Genomic DNA, 11,795 nt, shown 5'->3' on the forward strand with positions numbered 1-11,795 from the left:
GTGGTGTCAATAGTTCCTTTTCTCCAGCTTTATTATGTGGCTGAAGACGGGATAGAGCACGTGGTATTCTAGACGTTGAAGGTACATCTGGTTCAGGGGTCTGGTGGTATGACTGGTCCAAATCTATTTGTGAAGGCTGTTGAATTGTCTGAGTCTGCGTCGCCTGTTTTTGAGTGGAGACTATAATTGGTGTCTCATTCAATGCAGCTGGTTGACTTAAGATTCTTGTTGGTGATAAAGACACTGGAATCTTGGGCACTTGTGGCTGTGTCGTCTTGGATGTAGATGGAGAGCTCAAGATCACTTCTTGATGTTGAACTGCAGTAGGTGCCATCAAAGTACCTTGTGTTTGGTTGGTTTGAAAAGGAGTGAACTTTCGAAGGTGTTGGCGGTTGCGGATAGTTACTCGGCCTGTGCCATCTACACGTATAACATACTGGTGGTATTGGCGTACTTCAACAACTGTTCCTGTACGTTCCCATCTCCTGGGATGGTTGCCTACCAAGTTTTGGATGTATACATGATCTCCAACCTGTAGTGTTGGCAGGTGATGAGTGTGTTCATTCCACCGTTCATGTTCCCTTGAATGACGTTTGGCAAGAGCCATCTCTCGATGAGACATTAACTCAGTCCATGTTTCATGTGGAGAATATCTACCCATCAGTATGGGAATGGCATCACGAATGGGTCGTCCAAACAGAATCAATGCTGGTGATGCTTTTGTCTCTGGGTCAATAGAATTTCTGTACATTAGTAAGGCTCTCTGGAATTTGTCAACATCCAGAGATCCAACAGCAGTAATGTTGTCCACCAGCATGCGTTTTACTGTTTTTACCGCTATCTCAGCCCTGCAGTTAGCGTGTGGGTTTGCAACTGATGACAGTCTATGACGAACTCCCCATGCCTTTAAAAACTCTTGAGTCTTCCCTGCTGTGAACTGTGGACCTCCATCAGACGTCAACTCTTCTGGGATTCCAAATGTCACGAATGTCTCACGAAGTCTCTTGACAAGTCCTTCTGCACCTGATTCAGACTTGTATACCATTGGCCAGTTTGAATACCTGTCAACAATAACTACATAGTCATTACTGTTATATGTGAAGTAGTCACTGCAAATCATCTGGAATGGATAATCTGGAGGTGTTATGTCAGATGGTGGCTGCATAGGGTTTGACTTAGCCATCTGATGGCAGTGAACACACTGGTCTCTCACCCGGGCAATATCTACTGTGATCTCAGGCCAATATACAGAGTCCATGGCCCTCGCACGCATAGCGCTGACTCCTTGGTGGGCTGCGTGTAAAGCATTGAGTACTGGTTTGCGAAGAGCTGGAGGTATAACAATTCGTTGGCCCATAAGAACTACACCATCCACGGTGCATAAACTGGATGCAAAGCGATGGTAAGGACGCAAGTCTGTTGGTAGCTCCTTGTAGTCTTCTGGGAACCCTGCTTCCAGCTGCCTGATTAGATTTACAAATGTAGGGTCTGATGCAGTGGCCTCACGAACCATGTTCCAAGTAACAACTGTAATAACAGCATTCAAGGCACAAGTGGCAGCAGCGACTGTGGAGGCGTCATTAGCTGTATCATTATCCTCTGTATGTAGACATAGACTGGTAAGTGTATCATGATAATGAGTAGTCATGTTAACTAGGGAATCAAGTTCAGGTGCTTCACCAGGTAAGTTCAGACGATCTGGTGGTCCAACAGGATACCGTGACGCTGCATCTGGCCCAAGGTTCTTTCTGCCTGGTACATGAAGAATTGTGAATCTGTACCCTAAAGTTTTCTCTTTGAGGTTGAGAAGTCGTCTGTTGTCGATGTCTGTGAGTGATCGATCGTTCAGAATCTGTAGTAGTGGCTTGTGGTCAGTTGCAACAAGAAGGTCTTTGCAACCAAGAACATAGTAGCGTGTTTGGTGAAGTGCATACACAACAGCCAAGGCCTCACCTTCAATAGGAGCATATCTACTTTCTGCTGGATGTGTGAATCTGCTGCCAACTAGACATAGTTTCCAACCGTCATTACAGCAGGTAGGGGTTTTACTTGAGCACTGACAGTACTTCTGCATCAAAAAGAATCCAATTCCGTCAACAGACCAGTCGGTAGCTAGGCATGTCATGCGAGCAGGGTCAAAAAGCCGAACACCTTCCTTCATCTCCTGAATAATGATCTCTTTTGACTTGTGAAATACTTCATCTAATTCATTTGTCCAGCAGAATGTGGTGGATGGTTTCAATAGAGCACGAAAAGGTTTCATTTGTCTTGCCATGGCAAATGCATATGCTCCTTGGTTTATTAGCCCAAACCAAGCTCTTGCACCAGTAATGTCAGTTGGTGTTGGGAAGTTGCTAATTGCATCTAGGAACTTAGTACTTGGTCGTATGTTTGTTGGGGTGATTGTAAGTCCTGCAAAATTGACAGTGTCTTGAGCAAATTGAAACTTCTTTGGGTTTAATGTAATGCCGTTACGAGCACACAGGTCGAGCCATTCACATGCCTGGAAAAATGCTGCTTCAATGGAGTTCGCCCACATACATGTGTCATCCACACATTTAACCTTGTCGTTGAAGTTTGAAATTATAGCATCAAATCGTTGATTGTAAGCGTCACCGCTGGCCATAAATCCCTGTGGAGCAACCTTGTACCTGTAGCGCCCCCATGGTGTGATGAATGTTGTGAAATGGCGATCTTCTTCACGAATAGGCACTGAGTGGTACCCATTCCAAGCGTCTGTCACTGTTTTTTTCATACCTTGAGGGACGCGGTCAGCTAGATGAAAAGGACTTGGGACATGATGTGTTTGCCGAACAGAATGTCGATTTTGTGGTTGTAGGTCTACTGTCCGCCTTGGAGTGCCATCAGCCTTGCTGGTTACAACCATTCTTGAGCACCAAGTTGTAGGTGTGTTTTGACTTACTTGTTCCAGTACACCAATGCGAACATCCCTCTCAAGATCAGCATAAACTTTATCCTGCCAATGGATAGGAACAAGTGCTGGTTTGTGGACGGCTACCGGTGTGGCATTAGGATCAACATGGAGTTGAAGAGGCTCACAATTCATAAGTGGTAGAGGTTGATGTTCACATACATTAAATGTTGTAGCACCATAGTAATCAAGAAGCCACTCTTTTAGTGACTCTACATGTTCCTCTGTGGCCTTCAGACCGGGTGGTAAAGATGTGGGAACAGGTGGTGGTGAAGGTCGACGGCTAGGACAAGAGCAGGTTACATCTTCAGAGTTTTCCATAGATGCAGCAATGTTTGGAGATGTGACTGTTGATACATTAGGAAAGTTAGTGTGAATAATTCCCAGAGATATGAGTGCTTCTCTGCAAATGAAAGCTTTTTCCATGGTATCAGAGACGTAACACAATAAACGTGTTGACATGGCACTGCTAGTAGTGTCTTTTGTTGTAACACTTACTGCGACTGCTCCAATTACACCGAGGTCTTCCTTTATAGCTCCACGCATCACAAGTTTTACTGGAATGAGATCCTTTTCTGTTATTCCAAGACTGTTTGCAGATTGTAAAGGTATGATTGAACTCTGGCATCCTGTATCAGCCACCATGGACATAGTGATTGTCTTAAGCTGAGAGGTGTCTTGAATGGGATGTCCAAACGATGAATGGTCCTCAGGTAGGGGTGTCATGTTCACCAGGAGCATTGGATGTGGTTTTGAGGGTCTAGCCACCCAGTGTCCATCAAATATGTGATGTTCAAGACGTGATACTTGGTTTGTCTGTTCAGATGTAGTGCACAGCTGCTCAAAGATATAACCAACTTGTTCTTGTTCTTTGGTTATTTTCCCTTGATTGGGCGGGTTCCTGTGGCCCTTACCTTGAGTGCAGATTCTAGAAGATGCATCACGGTGGCCCCATACGCCGCAGGTAGTGCACTTGCTGCATGATTTGGTGTAATGACCTTTGACTGTACATTTAGAACATGTGAATGTCCAAGCTTCGCAGTATCTAGACCTGGCCTTGCGATCATTCCTCTGTCCATGAGCAGGACCACCACAAGCCCAACATTTGGCTCCAGCTGCTTGTGGTCGCTTCTGAGTATTACATGTGGCACTCATAGCACTAGCTGAATCTCCTACTGCACTCCTTGTGACTTTACCCTGCTCTTTCTGAGCAATAAATGATACAGTCTCTTCTAATGTTCTATCTGTCTTGGAGTCACCTAGCAGGTCAGACATAATTTCTGGGTCTGCAATACCTCTTACTAAATTGTCTTTTATTATCTCATCACTATAGTCAAATATATGGTTGCAACCTAATTCTTTACACGTTGCTTTATACTGGCACAGTGATGCTTGGCCTCTGAGACTGGCCAAAAAAGTTCTGATATTTGAACCAGGTGATTGAGTCATCCTGTTCAATTTTATGCGTTGGACAAGTGTGCTTTCTTCTTTGACAGCCAGCCTTTTGATTGCCTTTAAAAGATCTGTCTCTAGCATACTAGCAACATCACCTTGAAGGTCACGCATAATATCTGTACGCAGATTAGTGTCACAGCAGTAGAAAAGGGCTGTAGGCAAGACATTGTCTGTGATCGCCATCCCTGTTTTATACATCTTCCACTGTCTTGTGAATGCAGACCATTGATCTGGATCACATCCTGTGGCTATAGAAGGTGGGTCTAATTTTAACTTGTGCGTTGACGGTTGAGCCAGAGGTGGGTGGACGGTTCTGTCATGAATCTGTAGAGCAGTGGTTAGAGCAGCAGCAAATGCTTCATCCAGGTCCTGAGATTTCCAATTACAGCCGTCTATAGGGCACTGTAGAACTGGCATTGTGAATTCACTGTGGTTAAGCTGTTAGTTGTGTATCAGTCATAAATGAGAGTCAACATCTTCCTAGGTTTATAGCTTTAATAATAAGGATGACTGATACAGTACCTGAAATGAATACACAGTATATTAGTAAATGATTAGTTAATGATAGGGAAACTTTTAAAAAAATTACTTGTAGCAAGAAAACAAAGTCGGTTACACTATTCTCATTTTCATTTTCTTAAAACATATTATAAAACCTATCTTCTCACAATTTGTTTTAAAATTCTATCGCATATATTATTTTTTATGCACAAACATGTGTTTTTTCATAAACAATTTATCCAAAATGAGTCAATTTTCAACGACTCATAGCTTTGAAAATAGCACGGTGACCCATAATTTTTATTATACTTTTGACAAAAACATAGTAAAATCTTCATTTTTGGCAAAGTATAAGAAAATTCTATCTCAAGAAATATATACCTATGAACACTTAGTTGAGTAACCCTATACGTATTAGCGATTGTGTATTCAATCATGAAATAAGACATGGCTTCCACATTGGAACATAAAAAAGCTGTGCAAGAAATATGCACATTTATCATCTCAAAACCCATAACACACTTTTAAAAAAAAATCCAAATCTTGCAGTAAGAGTCTTCCTCTAATTTTGAGTTTTGGAGCCTATCCAAAAAATACCTGTGTTTTTATTAAATATGTTTCTGATTTGTATCGACATTATGAGTTAATCCATTTTCAAATGATTTAATATAGTTTGTTCTTATGCTGTACTGTTACACAACATTCTCAGGTAAGCAAGAGAGTTGGCGTCTTCAAATATGTTTTACACCGTCACATTCTTCATGTGCCTCTTTTAAATTGTTTGTTATAACTTAGGTCGTTATGGATCGCAATGAATTGTTTTATATTTTTCATGTTAGAGCCTTGTATAGCTGAGTATATGGAAGAATTTTATTGTTGAATTATATTCACTCATTTGAACTTTGGTGATTAGTTGGCTATGATATCGCATGTACATTTTCTTGTTTTTGATATTGTCACAAAACTTTTCCGAAATCCGGGTCCTCAATTTGTTCATCTTTGTACTGATATATGCCTTTTTACATTTTTGATTTGACGTCACTGATGAGACATTTTAAAGTGTGACACGCATCTGGCGAACAGTTTTAGTGTCTTGAATGAGTAATCTCTTTTTTCTCAAAACACAAAATAGGGTAAAAAAAATCACAATTTAAAGGCAATCACTCCAATGAAGAGTGACAGTCTACTTACTTTATTCTAAATTGACTAGAGGTATAGGGGGAGGGTGAAGATCTATCAAAACATTTTAAACCACGCTGCATGTTTGCGCCTGTCCTAAGTCAGGAGCCTCGGGCATTTTTTAGTCTTGTATTTGTTTTTTAAATTTAGCTTATTTATATGTTTTCGAGTTTAGTATGACGTCCATTTTCACTGAACTAGTACACATTTTTATTTAAGGCCAGCTGAGGCCCACCTCCTGTTGCGGGATTTTCTCTTTAGAACACGTCATGGTGCCAAGATCTATTTCTTAAAATGCTGTTGACAAGTATATGGTATGCAGACTGTCCGTATAAGACAACTACATAATAAACTTACTAAGTCAAATTAGAGCTGTCATTTTTTGGCATCTGAACATGAAAAATTAAATTCTACTTACTAACTGTTGATTTTTTCACGAACAAAAAACACTCTTACATATCATCGTCCTAATACAGTTTCAGTGATATCGTATATATTGCAAACTTTGCATTTTTCTCTTGAGTGAACGGTTCTTTATTGAATGTCTTATTCGCAGTTTCAAACAGATTAACTAGCTACTTCCTGGTAATGACAATGTATTTTATAAATAAGTAAACTTAAAATATTGTTGTGACGTCATTCTATTGTTGTATTGTTGTATACGTACCTGTTCTTTGTTTCAGTGATTGGACTATCATTAACCTGTAAGAAACCATTCTGTTACATTTAAATATCCAATATTTTAAAGAATAACAACCAATTCCCAATGTTTTATTCTTTATGTTAAAAAAACACAAATACAACGAAAAAACAAATGACAATTACACAACCATCCAATACAATAATTTTGTCACTTATTAAGGCGGTTTCTTGAGAAACAAAATCACTTTGAAATTGATTTTAACACTTCTATAACTTATATATCACAGCAATTTTTCACATGTTTTAGGTAAGGTCACTGTTTACTTTGTTCGTTGCACTGGCTTTGGCTAACACGGCTGTGTAATTTTGTAATGTATCCGTTTTCATTCTGTAGCTAGTCACCACTTCATTTTAATGATGTATATCTATGATATAATCATTTTATAAAATTTACTGTTTGCAAAAGAATGAATTATTCTAAATAATAAGGATCTTCTTGTCCCAGGCAGATTACCCTGGCCGTATTGGTCACAATTTTTTGGAACTTTTGGTCCTCGGTAATGTTCAACTTTGTACTTGTTTTGGCTTTCAAACTTTTTTCATCTGAGCGTCGCTGGTTAGTCTTGTGTGGACGTGGCGCGCGTCTGGCGTATTAATTTTTTTACCTTGTATCTTTCGATGGCTATTATTCGTTTGTTTCTCTGTCCTATATGTTCTCCCATTTATTTGTATTGTAGTCTTGTCATATAATGTTGTCATTTTAATGTTATAATTAACATTGCCATTAAAGCGGGAGGTCTGGCATGCCACAAAACCAGGTTCGACCCACCATGTTTTTCTTAAAATGCCCTGTACCAAGTCAGGAAAATGGGCATTGTTATATTATAGTTCGTTTCTGGGTGTGTTACATTTTAATGTTGTGTTTCTGTTGTGTCGTACTTCTGTTATATTTGATACTTTTTCCCTCAGTTTTTGTTTGTAACCCGGATTTGTTTTTTTCTCTATCGATTTATGAATTTCGAACAGCGGTATACTACTGTTGTCTTTAGTTAGGTCGTTTCCTTAAGCACCAATTTGGTTGTAAGTTTTGTTTTGTTGCTCTTTGGTATTTTTTTTTAAAGATTTATCCTCGTCCGCCTGTGGATACAATAATCGACCTCTGGTGTTGCACTTATTTTTTCTTACATCATTTCCAGCTACAATAAAATGAAAAAAATAAAGCAATTTTTCTAAAGTTTGCTAGATCATGCTGCAATACAAGAACAAAAAGTTAAAATAATTGTATAATAATGATCGCGAGAAAATCGTTCATTTGAAGAAACGATTTACCAAGTACCCTTTAATAGTCCAGTCAAACTAAGGTTTAACCTTAAACTAATTGCAACATAAAATGTTTTAGTTCTAATCTATAGCATTAAGCCCCAAATAAACGCAGGAAAAAGTCCAATAAAATCTAACTTGAGGGAAACTCAAAATAAGCATTTTAAATTTCCTATTAAAATTAACATTGGAAAAGGAAGATAACTCCGCCAAAATGAGTTTTTTTTCGGTTTTTGGTTGATTTTCTTAAAATTCATTTAAAACATGATGGGGTTATAATTTCGTATTTGACTATATTGTATCATGTGCTGCTCATTAAACGTACAAAACTGAAAACCTTGACACGTTGAAAAATTTAATAAATGGTCAACTAATGAATTATGAAATTTAGGTTGTAGTTTGATAAAAGATATGAAAACACATTCAGAGTTGTTTGTTATACTCTAAAGACGGCTAAAATATCAAGAATCAATACATTCTGCTAAATAGAAGCAGTAACATTATAATTTTTTATCAATTGTTATTGATAATTCTGCCTTTTTTCAGAGTTATCTCCCATTTCAATGCAAATCTCCATAGAACTTTTAAAATCGTTATTTTTTAGTCTTCCTCAAGTTATATTTTGTTGGACTTTTTTCTGTTTATATTTGGGTATAATGCTAAAGATTAAAACTTTAAAATCATCTGTTGCAATTATTTAAAGGTTAGGGACAAATTTATGCTAGATTGACTGGACTATAAATAGCAGACTTGTTCTTTTATTTTTATGAATCTTAGTTTATTAGCAAAATCCGTCAAGATCCGTCTTAATAGTTCATTTGCCAATTACAGATTTGATTCTATTATTACACACCTTTTAAACAAATTACTTCCCTTTGTCGATCGTAGACTGGTTCCATACCGGACAAAATTCCCTTTTGCCAATGCAAAGCATGATGAATTGAAAGTAATGTATTGGCAGTTTAATTAATTTTTCATGAAAAATAATTTGTGATGTCAAAAGTATTTAGCTAGACAACAAATTAATGTAATTAAAAGATTTAAAAACCTTATAGATAACCTACATTACGCACAGGTAACTTTGCTCTTTCTGCTAGCTCTCCATTGTAAATAGAAAATTAATGTCAATCACATGGGAGACAACCAAATTAGGGATCTCTAATTACAGGGTCAAATACGGGAATTGGCAAATAGCCTATTGCATTTAATAGAAAATTTCAATAACACTATTAGTTACACAGTGTGCAATTGTCCTAATACGAGACTACGCGAAGCCAAACCGGATATGAATTTTATTGACCCGGTAAATTCCGTATTAGGACAATTGAACACTGTGTAACGAATTTATCTTGATTTTGTTATATTACATGTTATTATATTTAAATTTAATGTTAGGACAATATCAACCAAATAATTTTAGATATTAAATCTAAAACTGTAAAAACAATAAAAAAAATAGGAGTATTAAGCAACTGAAATTTCAAACTTTATTATTAGATCAATGGTATAAGGGAGACAATTCCAATTGACGTAATAAATAAGGGAGATAATTCAAATTGACGTAATAAAAAATTGGACTGAAATTTATTAGGACAATATCAGCCAATCAAATTGTGAGAAATTACTCTTAATCAGGATAATTATCTTTATCGTGACGATATCTTTCGTAAAATAATCAAGAATAGATAGCCTAAAAAAATTCAATGATACGTAGATAAACAAAGGACTACTAGCAGTTACTGACAGCTCCAGACCTCAATTAAACAGATTAAAAGACTATGTCTTCGTCATATGAATATCAAGTACAATACCTCCCGTTAGGAGTTTAATATTCTACCATCATAAAGTATATGAGTAGAACATAACCCGTATCATGCCAACAACTGGTTTTACAATAAATATGTTTATTTCAGATGCAAAAAACCGATAAGTGAAACAATATCAAGGTTGTTATTGTGTCTTCTTCCATCTTTGATTTTGAAATATAAGAAAAGAATCGGTTTAGATCTTTAATAAAACGTACAAATTTTGAAATTAGTAGGTAAATCATGTGTAAGAATTTTCAATGAAATATAGAAAATGACATGGTTTATCATATTAATGGTTGTATTTTTACAAAAAAATGAATATTTTTGTTTTATTAATTTTTTTCAACTCGAATGTAAGATCAGATAATTCAGATAGAGTTAATTTTACAATAAAATGTGTTAGAAATTTACCTATTTTAATATGTATCAAGAAAACGGGTCCCGTTTTCTTTTTCTTATCTGAAAGCATAATATTAGAGCTATCTTCTTAAATTTTATCTCAAAATTCTATGGTGTAGTTTTCGTTTTATGGCAGGAAATTGGGTTTTTCATGAATAAACCATACAAAATCTGTCAATTTTGCACAAACTGTAGCGTGAAATTAATCGAACCTTTCAAGTTGAGATATTTAGACACCATAAGATGGTGACAAGGGAACGTCACTATCTAAAATGAATAATTAACGATAGAAAATGAAAAATATCTCTTTTATAATATATTTTGGTTTTGAGTTTTCCGTTAATGATATAGATATCAAGATCGAGGAGAGGGCAGTGTTCATTACCAGTCAGGTCCATGATGGAAAACCATCCAAACTCAAAACATGGGTATCTGGATGGACTTTCCTTCCAATACAACAGGATAGAAAATCCATCTTGTATTTATACAGAAAAAAAGGATGGTTTACCCATCCAGAAATGAAAACTATTACATATTGATGGATATTCCATCCATTCAAAGAAAATTGACTTCATATTGGATGCATTTTCCATCTTGTAAATATATATGGATGGAATCCCCTTCCAGTTGCTTTTCAATTTTTGAATTTTGACAATAGCCCTAACCAACAGTTATCCATGACCATGGAAAATATTGTGAATCGAGAACACCGTAGAAACTGGCTGACTAAAATACACCGTCTGAGACAACAAAGAGGATGGGACATGGATGAAAACAGGATCATAATGTTTTTTTCTACCATTAATGGGTGAGTGTTGATTATTTATCAGTTTTCATCTTTCTTAAGAAACCAGAGAATTGATAATATATGAGTCACTCTGTTACCACTAGAGCAGTGGTAAAAAATGGTTCATACATTGTTATTATATAAGCATTGATGCACTAAAAGTCTTCTGTTGCTTTTGCATTACTAGTATTTGTTTAGTCTTCGTTATTAAATGATTAAATAAAGACTGTGAATACTGTTCAGTTGCTTTAAGCTTTGTTCCTTATTTTCACTTTAATATTAAGATTTTTTTTACATCTATATGAATGAACTGGTTAATATATATATCAGTAAATTTATCTTTTCATGTTTTAGATACCATCATTTTCACACAATGCCAATCGAATTTGGCGAAGAAGAATATGTGATGCTGTGTGTGCCAGAGCCAGAAAACAGATATGATAACCTAGCTGTTTTAGTTAAAGAAGAGAACAGTAACCAGATTATTGGCAGAGTCCCAAGATATATATGTAATACTATATCTTTAGGATTCAGAGTCTCTAAAAAACTTATAAGAGCATTATGTCTATACACTGGAACACATCATAATGAAGGACCTATTCAAGGAGGTGGAATAAAACTGCACTGTGTCTATGTGCTTGAGTATGAACCTTCAACTTTAATGCAAGAAATTGTTCAAGTAGCAGGATTTCTTAAGGACCACGTTCCAGATAACTGCATCTACCTTTGAATAACAATAAAAGTTGATGTTAAATACGCTTTCATTTTCATT

The 11,795-nt window shown here is 36.5% G+C and overlaps 1 long non-coding RNA gene across 1 annotated transcript; it reads left to right on the forward strand.

Moving 5' to 3' along the window:
• The first annotated feature begins 10,622 nt into the window (after window positions 1-10,622).
• Window positions 10,623-11,777, forward strand: LOC143045501 (uncharacterized). Its single transcript, XR_012968961.1, has 2 exons — window positions 10,623-11,044; window positions 11,378-11,777. It is a non-coding gene; the product is annotated as an uncharacterized LOC143045501 (long non-coding RNA).
• The last annotated feature ends 18 nt before the right edge of the window (window positions 11,778-11,795 follow it).

The sequence above is a fragment of the Mytilus galloprovincialis genome, chromosome 9 (assembly GCF_965363235.1).
Source record: "Mytilus galloprovincialis chromosome 9, xbMytGall1.hap1.1, whole genome shotgun sequence".
NCBI classification, from domain to species: Eukaryota; Metazoa; Mollusca; class Bivalvia; order Mytilida; family Mytilidae; genus Mytilus; species Mytilus galloprovincialis.